This window comes from Gallus gallus, chromosome 2 (genome assembly GCF_016699485.2).
Source record: "Gallus gallus isolate bGalGal1 chromosome 2, bGalGal1.mat.broiler.GRCg7b, whole genome shotgun sequence".
Taxonomy (NCBI): domain Eukaryota; kingdom Metazoa; phylum Chordata; class Aves; order Galliformes; family Phasianidae; genus Gallus; species Gallus gallus.
Window position 1 is genome coordinate 108,423,665 of NC_052533.1, and position 14,160 is coordinate 108,437,824.

A 14,160-nucleotide genomic window follows, 5' to 3' on the forward strand; every position below is an offset into this window, starting at 1 on the left:
ATGCTAAAATTAAAAAAAAAAAATGTCAATTGAAGATGAATTTTTATAGCCTAAGTATAGCACTGTTTGGTAAGTGTTTATATTAAAGTGGTTATGAGACAAGGACAGTCACTATAACAGTAACCACACATTGATGCATGCTACCATGGTTATCTGCTTCTGCACGTATAAGGCATAAATGCCATAACTGCAATGAGGCTGAGTCTGTTAGTTCTAACATTCTGGTGAACTGGTTTCCTTTACAGGGGTAAAAATAACTGCATTCACAACCCCCTACTGTCAAGAGAGGAAAATAAAGAAGACCTGATTTTGAATTCTCAAAAAGTTTTATTTTTACAACATATCAGTTTATCAGATCATCTCAGACCATATCACCATCACTGGCGGAAGTTTATCAGACCTGAGATAGCACTTCAGGCTTGAAGAAGTCATCCAGCATAGTTAGCTAGCTCTAAATCAGGGTTCCCCTCTGGAGCATGAGAGATTAAGTACGTGAGAGATTTGCCTTGCAGTTTTTCACACCCTTTGGCAATTTGAAAAATGGAGTCTTTCCCACGTTGTATATTTTGTAAACAAGACAAAGATCTTTTCAGCTTAGGTTTAATTACATTTGCCTTTCTTTACACAGATGGCATTCAAAGACTTTGTCTAAAAATCATATATAATAGATACATTTAATAGTATAACACTATGTTTATTTGTGTTCACTTCCTAATATCACTCCAGATCTAAGGACAGGGAAGTGGGCTTTTATGGTCTACTGACTATTATTGCTATTTATAGTCACGTAAATAAGAGAACCAAATTTTGCATAGTAAACTGTGAGTTACCTTTTCTAAAATAATGAAGAAAATAAGAGAGTCTGCTGCTGAGGCATTTTGCTTTTAAAGTTAGGTATGTCAAACACAGCCACAATTGAAAATAATCTAGCTTTTACTGTTAAATAATTAATGCTCTCCCAAGCACTTCACAGCTTTTGAGAAATAACATTATCTCCTACAATCTTAATAGGATTATTATTTTTATGTCTTCTTCTCTCTGGGCAGTAAAGTTCTTGCTGATCTTTATATCAGACTGTCTTATGATCTGCCAGCTATGTTTATGTGCTAAAACTAAAAAATGATATTGGCAAGATGGATTGGTGTGAAGAATGTTTTTTCACATTGTAAGCTCCTATGCATATTTAATCCAACTTTGTATATGCACTTCTGGTTTTACTTTGAGCCAGAAATTCCCAAGTGACTGTGAGATAATTATATTCTGCTTTGGAAGTGAACCATTTGGTACCTCAAACAGGTTACTTCCTCTGATGGCAGTTTGCCATTTTTACTAGAAGGAAAGTAGCCATTCTTGTTCCAAATCCTACAAATGTTGGGGTGTATTCTCATCTTAGTGATGTAAACAGTCATGCTTCAGAAATTGAACCACATGTATTTAAAATGACATCTGTTGGTAAGGGCTAATAGGATTGTTTCTTTCAGTTTTTAGCAAATCTTCATAAAAATGTAAAGGAGAAAGATCCTATACAAGGGTGTGTTTTTTCATTCCAAAACCAGTTATTATTTCTCATCCACTACATTCCACTTGCTAGCTGTTATCCTGTGATTTGTTACATCCTTGTGCAAAGCAACTTATAGCCACTTAAGACTAATGCTAATGCCATCTACATCTCTTTGAACGTACATATATTACATATTATGCAGTATGTGCAGAAAAACTGAACTTCCTGACTTAAAGTTGAACTCTTAATGATTCATTTATCTGAAAGTTCTAGTGTTTGCTGTAATGCCTCTATTGACAAGTCCCTGAGGAAAAATCTTACTACTCATTTTCTTAATTCTGACACCATTTTCTAAGAGGCAATAAGTTCAATTCAAATCTTCCTTCTTCTCCCCTTAGGTTTAATCTAAAATACTCTCAAGATGACTGTGTCTGCACAGGAATCAAAGTCAAGATACAGCAGCCATTTACTCAATTCTAATTATTAACAATTTGCACAGTTGTCATACCTCAATAGCGATCAGTTGTACTAATAAAAAGAGTATTTCTGTGCACCCAGAAAAAGACTTTCCCCGTGTAATTTTAGGCACTTTGTCATATGTAACCTTATGGGTAAGGATTTAGGATTAGTACTTACTACGAAAGGCTTCTTTTAAATTAAAATAGTGCATTTGAAATGGAAATAGTGCATGTGTTGCATTAAGAAAGAGATAAACCTTGCTCAGGTAAGCTATGCCACTGGAGAGGTTTAAATCAAACAGACTGCACTCTCTTTTCCCAATTTGGAATTGTTTAGAGGCCTATCTTTAAACAGAAGAGTATTAAAAAAAATGATTGTCTATGAATAGTCATCACATTTGAAGATTTTGCATAACTAATAAACTGAGAAGATCTTTTCTGGGTTTACCATTTACTCCTATTGAACTTCGACTTCTTAATGAACATGCAGTGAGGCAGCAGTGCAATAGCTTGAAACCCCTCTACTTCAGTCAGCAAAACAAGTTAAGATATTAAATATAGTAAATGCTATTTATAAGTATGTGACTTTAATCTATAAAAGATTTTATATCAATGCAAAAGGTTTTTGGACTTCCAACTATGTATCTACATCTGTATCTAGACAGTGACAACTCAGTAAATTCTAACCAGTCTTGAAAATAAATTACTTTATTACTTTTTAACACATTAAGTAATATGGGCTCATCTGAGGACCACTGGGATTTGAAATAAGATAAATTACTGATTTTCATTCAAGAATGTTTCTGTGACCCACTCTGTTGGTTACATAATAATTAACATACACTGATAATAATTACTGTCAGTAATGTTGCTAAACAAACTTTTTAATGGAATGAATTCCCAATTGAAACATATGATCTGATGAAACTGAAATATATTGTACATATATGCCTCATATAGTTCAAGTTTTTGCCTCTTGCATTCGGGTTGTTGTAAAAGTTCAAAATCAAAAGATACATGGAAATGACCAATAATAATAATAATAATAATAAAATCATATATGGGACATAATGAATAAAGATCTTGGTTTTCAGTGACTAACTATTCTGAGAGCCTGAGGTGATCTGAGTTCTTATGGTTATTCAATATTTTTTCCCCGTTAAACATTGTTAGTGTTTTTCTTTCTATAACCTCTGCTGTGATATGGATTTGAGATCCCATTGACTTCAGTGGACATTAAGAGAATCTCCAAGACTGTACTTGCACTGCAGGAGCCCAGAGAGTATCAGAGCCAAACCCAGAAGTGCACCATCACCTTATTCTCCTTGTTTCGTTTCCCTACTTATCTCCATGGGTGGGAAGGTGAGTGATGAGACCATGGAGGAGCAGCATCACACAACTCTGATTGGGATGTGTGAGGACCAGCACCCCAGGCATGCCAGTACACTCATCTGCTGTGCTGTCTAGACATAGCCTAAGTGCACTTGCTACAGCACTCTTGACAGCAGTACTGCTGAGGCATTTTTCTTTCTTTAAAGAAATAGAAACAGTGAAACCTTGTAAATGCAGCTTCCATTTTACAGGGTTAAACCAGAAGGCAGTAAAAGCAAGAGTCAAGGCATTTGGTCATCTCACTTTCTGTCAGTGCAACTTCAGGATAACTGAGATAGCTTCCAAGTATGACAGTCTGGGGGATATTTTTTCCAAGACTGCAAGAGGCTTTATACATGTGTGGGGTTAATATGTAATTCTGAGATATTTTTTCTCTATGTGCATTAGAGTGTAGAGATGTGCCTGTGTGCATGACTATCTGTGTATGTACACCTTGACTGTTTTTTATAGCATTACAGATAAATATTCCTCATTAGAAAAAGAAAGTTTTCTGATAGCACATGTATTGCTAAAAGCTGTGAGCAATGTGCATAATCAAAAAGAGCACATTTTTCTCTTGGTGATATTATTTATTTATTACTCCTATTACGCCTACAGATACTGAATTATTTGTTTCATTATCTCTTTTTACTTTCTAATTAGCAAAATACTTATCTACAGTGAGACTTCAATTGAATTCAGATTCACTACCTTTATAAAGAGTCTTGCAATTTTAGCTCTTTTCTCATTTGTGGGACTGGAGATATTACTGACGACATCTGATGAAGAATAATTACTTTCCCAGGCACAAGAGTGGGACAACTTTAATTTTGTTAATATTTTGAAGCACATACATCAAGAGATGAGAGTATTTATAGTGTAAACTAAACAGAGCATGAAAATACAACTCTAGAGTACTCTGCACATCCAATTCCTTTATCTAAGGATGAACACTGAGACAGGCACTGTTTTACAGGTTACGTAAACAAATGACAAAGATGTTATTTGTTACTATCACAATGTTTGCAGCAAATTGTCTGGTTTCCTGCAATAGTCATTTATATCCCTTTCTGTGTGGCTATCAAATATCAAATTAATAAATGCACAGTTGTCATTAACAATATTTGCCAAACTTTTCTGTATGCAATCCAGGAGTGCCTAATCTCCCAAACTTAAAGAATTGCCGCAGTGTTTACTATATGCACCAAAAATAACAGGCATTCTAACAGCCACAGCCACCATCACCAAAGCCTAGATCCATGTATGTGTGCAGCAAAGAAGTACAAATTATTTTAAGATCCTAAGAATGAAAAGTGTCACAAAGTGCTAGACATCTGTCAGTTCCCATACATATTTATCAGTGTTTCCCACACAGAAGCCAATGAGCTAAGGCAGTAAATTACAGGAACAGCTATAGTGGCTGTCAGCCTGGTAGGAAGTTAACTAGTGCTGTTCCACTTTGAAGGACAATGATATTCCTTACTCTCACAAGTGGTTCCAAAGCAGACTTCAGTAGACTTTTACACTGTTTTATGTTCTTTGCAGTAGATTTTTAGAAAACAAGATGGGAGACAAAATTAGTGCTTCCAGCTTATCAGTTGGCTACTAAATATTTACTAAAAACATTTTTCTGGGAGAAAAAAGTCATTTACATATTATTATTATCATTTAATTTTTTTACTACTTGCTTTCCTTGTGCATTTTCTTTTCTTTTATCTACAATAGAACATAGCACGGCTTGCTGGTGGAAGGAGGACTCGAGCAGTGATTTTTTTTACTGTTCTAGCTGCTAAGTCAGTAGTCTGATCTAGGTCACTGATGCACAGGGCTTTCCTTTTTCATTTTTGTCCGCTGCTCATGGGAGAGACATAAAGAGATTAAAGGGATAATGGGTCTGATCCAAAGCCCTCTGTGGGTAATAGCAGAGCTGACAACATTTCTGTTTCGCAGCAACTTCTGAGATTTGGGGATTTGTTTCCATTCCACTGCAGAACAAAAGCAAAACCTTTTGGACATTTTTGCTAATTGAAATTCTTTTGAATTGTTCATTTTGACTAGAAAATGTGATCTTTTTGATTCAGGAAGAAGTCTGTTGCTTTTAATCAGGGAAATGGCATTAGAGGTGAGGGATTCTTGTTAATCTCCTCTTCCTTATAACGTGGGGCCAAGTTTTCCATCCCCAGACTGAAAAGATCAGTAAACTAATACTTCCCTCATCCAGGCCATCAGGCATCTAAGTATAAGCAGAGAAAGAATTTTTCCATTGACTTTATGAGTCTTTGAGACAAAACCATAGAAAAAAATACCACCTTTCCTCTTAACTTTTAGCACGTGAAAAAGATGTTAATGCAGTAATTTCTACATTCTAGTCCACACACACTGAAGGAACAGAGTTTCTTTTATTTAGTCAGTCTTAACCATTCTTGAATTAAAACAAGAATAAGTACTGTTTCTTTCAGTACTGCTTTATTATAGGGAGCTCTTTAATAAACCTGAATGACTTTCCCATAAAATTTCTAACTGATAGAAGCAGCCTTTCCTATATCATGCTAATTTAAAGGAACAGTAGTGATTGGGTTTTTCCATGGGGAAAAAAACTGAAGGGCTTATTGCTTCATGGATTTGGTGGGATTGATTTATGAACTACACAATAAAAATGTGGAATGATAATCCAGAATGGTTGTCCAGTGTGCCACCTGAAGGGATTATTTCTCACCTAACATTCATCTAATCATAACTATATCACTGTCAAGCTGATGATGAGCAGACATTGCTTTCATAAGCTTTTATATAAATACAAGCATGCTGTTAGAAACGCATAAGAAGCAGGTAAATGGGAGTTTCAAAAGAATGAGTATAGTTTTACCTCTTTTTTTTCATTTTTATTATTATTATTTTTTTATTGGTAGTATTTAAATAAGAGGAGTCTCAATTGCAATATTCTATAATGAAATATGTTCTTCACAAACATTGGGTAGAACATATGGGTAAGACTGACTGTGTCTTTAAAGAATGTGCTCATAAGAACCACAAATCTATCTTTTCTTTTTACTTTTAAAAATCTTCCATACCAAAACTCCACACATTCTGAATATTTCCAGCTTGATTTGCTCTATGTGGCACTTTGATTTTTTGAAAAACATTTGCAGATACATTTACAGTACAATATGTAAATTCACTCTCATGTTATGATCACTGAAACAAAGGAAAATCTTTTCTTCAGATCTCTGATATGCTTTATGTGTATACATTCATTTGAGTAATGGTGTTATACATTATTTACATTTGAATTAAAGACATCCAGTGAGAACATCACTAAAAATTTAGCGTTCAGTTCTTTGGAGTTCTTTTAGAGCTACAATATTTTCCAGTATTCAGAATTTTAGGAACTTTGACTGCTGATTTTCGGAGACTTGTATTGTGTATGTGCAGGCATACACACAGCTTTCTACAACATTCACTATCTGCCATTAAAAATATTACCACTGTTTATTCTAGTTCTGTGAAGAGCTCTCTAATTTGCTCCTTCCTTCTTAGCATCTCAGACACTAAGCTGGGTAGACCATTTAAATAACTGTTTACACATTCTGAATGATCAACAGTGGGCAGGTGAGATTCAATGGATGCAGTATCAAAAGAAATCAGACAGAAAACAGCACTGAGCTGTTACTATTTAAGAAGCATGCAGCTTAGTGAAGCCTGTAACAGGAGAATAGCTCAGGGTTGAAAGATCTCAGGGTGCCCTGAGACTTTAAGCTCCATTATCTAAGAACTAGCAACATTAAGGAGGCTTCAGGGAACTCAGCTTTTGTGAAAGACCTTGGATTATCGCCCAGACTAGAATATCAATTTTGATGGGAATAAATCTCAGTTTGCCAGATAGAAGCAAGAGGTTTTGTAAGATCCTGTTCAGCTCCAAGTGTCAGCCTTCAGAGTCTCTCCACAGGATCTTCATGCCTGGGTTGTAGTTTTAATAGAGTTCTTAATTACAAAAGACTATGGAGTATCTCCTAAGTGATTCTTCCCTGTGATTCAGGAGTGTTAAACCATTTTGAGACCAGGGTAAGTCACAAGCAAAAAACATAATGTAGATAAGAGATTCATATGGGCCAGACACAACCTTTTGCCTGATGTACCAGAAGAGCAAGAATATCTTATATATGTATGTGTCAGCTCCTTGAACCCTTCTCTTTTTATCAGAAATAAGATTTATAATGAGAATTACCATGTTTCATCTTTGACTTTTTTTCTGAGTATTTCAGTTTGTCAGAATGTGTCTTCTTATCCCTCAACTGGCTTCAGGTAAATAGCCTTTTCTCTGCAGACAGGGAGCCAGCATGCTAATGTAAAACTTCTAGGAAGTGGGCAGCACAGGAGTTGAAAGTAAATGATTTATCTTTTGGCAGCTGTACATCAACTCCTGGGCTGTAGCTGCAGCAACGGATCATTCCAGGCTTCAGTTTGATACAAGGGCACAGAGAAGCTTTCGTGTATATCAGCACCCATCAATACTAGCTTGGATTCAGATGGCGATCAGTCAAAGCAGCTTTGCATGAAGAGTACATAGATTTTCTGTTATAAATAGAATTAGTCGGATTTTCTTTTCCCTCATAGAATGCTCCCATTGTTGAAAAGCCAATGTATCAAAAGTACTTTGGTGGGGAGCCACAGAGGAATCAAGTCAGCTTGAAGAAATTGTGTTTTGAAGCAAGCATAGGAATAAACTGCTGTGGTTGAAATAGGAAATACAGATTTTTGTGGCTTGGAATAGCTTCTAATTTCACTATACTGAGTAAAAGGAGAAAACATTATAAAGGTTTTGATTGAATTTAAAGGAAGTTGGTTTTCTTTCTTTTTTAATTTCTCTAGAAAATTTTGAAATATTTTATTTATATTTTATGGTTTTGTTTTCATTTATTTTCATTAATACATCAACAACACAGCATTTCCTGCCAAAAAAAAAAAAAAAAAAAAAAAGAAAAGAAAAAAAAAGAAAAAAAAAGTGACTAATCCCCCCACTTATGGTCTGATATAATTCATAAATTTTGCAATGATTTAATTTATAAAATGAATGTATTGCATATATTTAAAGCCCTGCTACTTTTTAATCAACTTTTATGCAAATTCCAGAGTTTCATGTTTGTTTCTTTTAAGAGTTATTAATCAGTTATGGAAAATAAACCTTAACTCAATATCACCTTCAAAAATGTTCTGCTAAGAATTAAGCAAGGTGCAGAGTTAACATTTCCTTAAAATGTTTATAAAAATGCAAGCATTAGATCTAACCACCTGGTTATCATCTCTTGGAAAAAAACACAAATCTATATTCATTTCATAGCCCTGCAACTCTACCCATGATCCTTTCCTCAGGATTTCATAAGTTTGCAACAGATGTCTGACCCATTTATACTTTGTAAGAACTGCATAGAAAAATAAGATTCCTTTGAAATGTATCTTTACTTTCTCTGTTTTTTTTTGTTGTTTGTTTTATTTTTTTTTAAAGCTGAGTCCCATGTTGAAGGCTAATTAACCTTTGCAAACTAAAATGTCTAACTGTTGCACACAGAAAAGTGGTTTGTTTTCACTGTGAACAAGCTGCACTTAATACATGAGTATGTATTAAATTACGGTTATTTTCATCCCATCTCTAGATAAAATCAAAGCATTTTTGAGAGCGGACTAAGAGGGAAATAGGATCAAACTCAACTTGAGTCAATTTACTCTTCTGAAAGCAATAAACATTTTAATATAATTTATTTAAAAAGTACTTATTTTTCCTCAGTTAACATTTCATTATGATAACAAAAGTCAACTAAAATAATTAATAGTGTTCAGAAGGGATTCAATGTTTTCTTTTTGCATAAACATTTGTAACGAAGGAAAGTGTATTTATGAACTAATGAGTAGCTATTGGGTACAATTCAGTGAAATTTGCTTAAGTCAAAATATTGAAATTCATATGGAAGATAATCACTTCAAATCAACATGCAACTCACTTAAGACAGAAAATTAGCTATGTGTTGTTTCTAGAGAAAATAGAATATTAAATGTAGTATCAAGATTTTAGGTCCATAATTCTGATTTTTTTCCTAACATAAATAACTTCTAAGGATATGTGGCAATTATATTACCTGAATTGCTAAAATGGTTGGTTAAGCTTATATTTGAAGACCATAATTTTGTTCTCTCTGCTTGTATGTGGTACTATAGCTTTACCCCTGGTCAGTGGAGTGCCCTCCAGGAAAGGGTAGGATAATGCAGGCAGAAATATTGTAGCTCTGGTCTGGGACTAAGATGATGCAGAAGTCACTCTTAGTTTTAAGAGATCTCCTACATACACTGAAAAGAAAACTTCCAAGGTTATCCCCTCCTTCATTCTACTTCTATGAAAAAAATAAAATGGATTTTACAAAGATGTAATATTTATAGAGATGTAATACTTGGAAGACAGATTATTACTGTGAAAGACAAGTGGAGGTGGATGGTCTGAACTCATTCCTTGGTTTCATTGCTGCTGATTGCATCTTGAAAGGAACACTTCAAAGGTACCATGTAAAAATGTTTTTCCTTGTATAAAAATGAGAACCACTTTGTTCGAGAGTTTCTTATACTAATAAAAAAGTACTCCTTTCATGATTTCTGAATAAGATGGTGTGGGTGTTTTTTATAACTATGAGAAAAACAGTGCTGCAATTGCACAAGGGCTTACTTTGCCCTGGAATCAACAACTCCAGGGAAATGCTGCATCAGAACTGGAGCTTCAGATCAGTATCTTCATGTTTTTGTAATGAGCAATAATCTGGTACTCATACACATCTCTGGAAGACTTTGCAGTGTATTTCCTATTTGTATGAGCTAGGAGGGCCCTGAGGGCACTACCTGACCATTCCTTTCCTTCACAGTTTACTTTGGGCCCCTCATTTCACTTCTGCCCAGGGGCCCACAGCCACATGTCAGCTCTGCCAATGGCCATCACCCCCTGCCATAAGACAGAAGTACCCACTGTAAGTTGATCTGTTTGCAGTTCTCTCATAACTGTGCCCAGGACCAGTTGTGGAACTCACAGAACTGGACTCTGATCTATGGGTGGTCTTCCCAGCTTGGCCTTGGATGTGACCTTGTCACTACAGTGGTCTGGCCCTCAGGGAGCCTTTGCTGGACCCTGACACTCTCCTTGAAGATTCATGTCCTAACCAGGTGACAAACAATGCAATTTCTGACAGACAGCTAATCAGGATGGCCTAGAGGTAAGGCAGGCTGTGCTGAAAAGAGAGAAAGAACTCCACAGCATTAGGTGGGGGCTGAGAAGAGCCCAAGTGCATTGAGCCCTAGAAAACTGTGCCAGTGAGAGTGATGTGAGAAAGTATCATGTCACACATCACAGAATCATAAAATCATAGTCATTAAGGTTGGAAAAGACCAATTGATCAATAGCTCAACTGTCAAACCACCACCACCATGCCCTCCATCTAAACCATGTCTCTCTGTGCCTGACAGGAGGGCTTGCCTTCTTCATCCATAACCAGCACCATATTCCATTCCTTTTGCAGCCACAGAAGCAGCTCATATCTCTATCTGACTGGGCACAATGAGTAGGTGTGAACAAACTACCCAGCTGTCTGAAAGCACTTCTGATTAAACAGTCATTGTGCTCTTCATTCTTCCACGGGAGGACACTTGGTCATGGCTGAAGATGCTGGACAGACTGAGTTCTAGCACCCACCTGCAAGGGATTATCTGTAACAGCCTTACTCCAACAAAACTGATCTTGAATATGTATATACAAATGATCTTTAATGACAGAAACACAGCAGTATTTTTTTTTTAGCTGTACCCACATGTATTTCAAACTAATATAATCAATGACACCATTTGAAGATGACATTTCATGTCTGAATTCCACAGTCCCATATTTTAACTACCACCTCAAAAAATGGTGAAGTTAAATAGATAAATTCTTCTATATCTTCAGTCATCTTTTCAGCTTTCTCATGAAGACTTATAAATGCCACAGCCTTTTAGCTAGTTATTTTTGAATGATTCTGGTCTTCTATCAGATATTTGATTTCCCAAGAGAAAAAAAGTTTTGAACATTGTAATGTGTAAAATTCATTTATAAATGTATAATTTATAATGTATAGAGGGCAATTTTATCTTTATTTGGAATAGAAAGATGATTAGTGTGCATAAAAACACATACTTTTTTTAGTGAAGACAGTACAGAAAAAAGTAGTTGATAATTTTCTTAGATTATGCTATTTATAGCCTGTGATTTGTTACTTGCCTTTTTCTAATCTGTGATAACTGATTTCAGTAAATTAATTACTAAGGCAGATAACACAGATAATTTCCTTGAAACTAGTTAAAATCTTTTCTTATAATTTTATCTAAATTACTTTACAGATTAAAAATACACATTAATGAGATGCAAACCAGTTATAGACTGGCATAAATAACAACAGTACTGAAGATGATGTACAGGCTGCATGCAAGATTTGGGATTAAGGAGAGTTTAACTCTGTAGCTTCCTTGAGGTTCTCTGCTGTATAGTGTAGATTGGTCTAAATTCTCTAAGCTTTGAGATGATTTGAAAATCTTAGAATTTCAAAGTAAAATTCACATAGAGTTCATAGAATTGCTAATATCCTGTTTACATATGAAATGAGCGATTTAAATCTGCAAGTATGAGTATACTCGGTTCCAGCCTGGACAAGCCCCCATATCTCTCTTTGGATCTGTGAGAGTTTCAAACGGACTGTCATGAGCTCTCAAGAAACAAATCATGGCAGTGGAGGAATGTTATGGAATATAGCTGCAGCTTTTTTAGCCACCCACAGACTGTAAAGGCTATTTTGGTCTCCATCATTTCCCCAGTCAGATTTTTCAGATTACAAGCCATGGTGACAAATGACACATTATTTTATATAAGTGTGCCAAATACTGGTAAAACAAGCTTGAAGTTTATTTTAGTCTAGATGTGGGGAAACAAGAAAGTACATACTCATAAACTTTTCTGGACTCAGTTGAGTGGATTGTTACCAGCCAGTGAACAGAAAGGAAAAATAATAGAAAGTTGTCAGAAAATGGGCATTTATATTTCAGTGTAGGGAGCAGCAAGAGTTAGATGCTCATAGATGACTTTGTGACCTACTTATTATCAAACCTGTAATACTTGTCCACGAGAGTTACATTTGCAGTTCTGCTTGTTCTCAAAAGCGGGTATTGAAAAGAAATGAATTCTATACTGACAAAGTCAACAAAAAAACCTATCAGTACTAAGACTGTAACTTCCACTGGTTTGATATTCTGCTTAAGAAGATCAACTTACAGACTGATCACGTCCTTTTATTATTTTTCCAAGAACAGAACAAGATTTGTTATTACCTAAGAATTAAAAATACATCTTTGTAATTCTAAAAGAGTATTTGTTAATGAAGATCAACCATGCCTGGTTTCTTGAATCTACTTGCAGACTAGACTTTATTTGATACTGCTGATGACTTCAACTTAGCAATGAACTAGGTTCTGTCAAGGAAAGAATAGGTAATAGGGATGCGTTCAGGTGTCCTAGGACCTGCTACATGAGTGAAAATCAACTGCTGCAGTGATTTTGGATATAAGGGCTTTCCCATCGCTCTTCAAATCATCTACAACATCTTTTCTTATACGTTCATCTTAATTTTCCATTATTAGAGGTAGTTTTTTCCCCATGTACTTTTTCAAGGCCTTAGTTTTCACCTGTTTCAATTCCAGATCTTCCCCAGTGAGGGTGCTGTGTGGTGGAAATAATGGATATATACACCAGTGCTGACTGGCAAATGTTAAAAATCACTGCCTACAATCGAAGTGAAGTATACTTTAGCTAGGGGAAAAAAAATAAAAGATTGGGTGCTGTAATAATTTTGCTAAATGAAAAGAGGACAAATGATCTCCTGCAGATAGATAATCTATACAATTTTACAGAGGATATAATTTGCTTTCTTGTTTGGTGGCAGTCTTACTTTCATTCCCTCTTTTTTCTTTTTTTTTTTCTTTTTTTCTTTTTTAAACCGTGCAATTTATTCTTCATGTTTAACCTCCACTCCTTCTTCTTTTAACACTGCTTCTCCTCTGTCACTCCATCCATGTTAGTGACTCGAGTGGTGTCAGTCTGCTAATGCTGCAGAACCTACCTCAGATGGCAGCCGACTACCAGCTTGTTATCCAACATTTCTTAACAAAAATTGCCCAGATGACACAGAAGCAATTCTGGCTCACCCACTCTGATTTTTAGTGTTCAATCATGTTCTTGTCATGAAATATGATTTCTGCTGATGTAAGAATTCCGTGTTGTGTTTGCACTGCCTGAAGCAACAATGCAATACAAAACTAACCTTCTAATCTTGTGTAAAACTGACAGCCACACATATTTCATACAATCATGTGGCATTAGCTTTACAGTGATCAAAAAATGCCCACTGTTCATATGGTTTGTTAGAGTTCATCTTCAGCATATTCTGACTAACAAAAGTTGTAACTGGCACATATGTGTTCTAATAAACATAGGAAGAGTTTGAAAGATCTTGCAACGACAATTTTAACACCATTCTCTTGTAAAAATGAATCTTTCTTGCTTACATAGGTTATCTTACTCTTCATTGTGACACAGACAAAAGAGATGGGTCTCCAGGAAAGAGGAATTGGAAATCCAGCGTGGAATTGGGTCTAGTAGTTAACAGATTACTTGTACCCACTCGTTTTAAGCACTGTGCTCTCAAGGGCTGTGTTGATCTTCTCCACAGTGTGTGAGCAGAGGGTTACAGTTCTACATCTGTGTTTGGCATGGAAGAG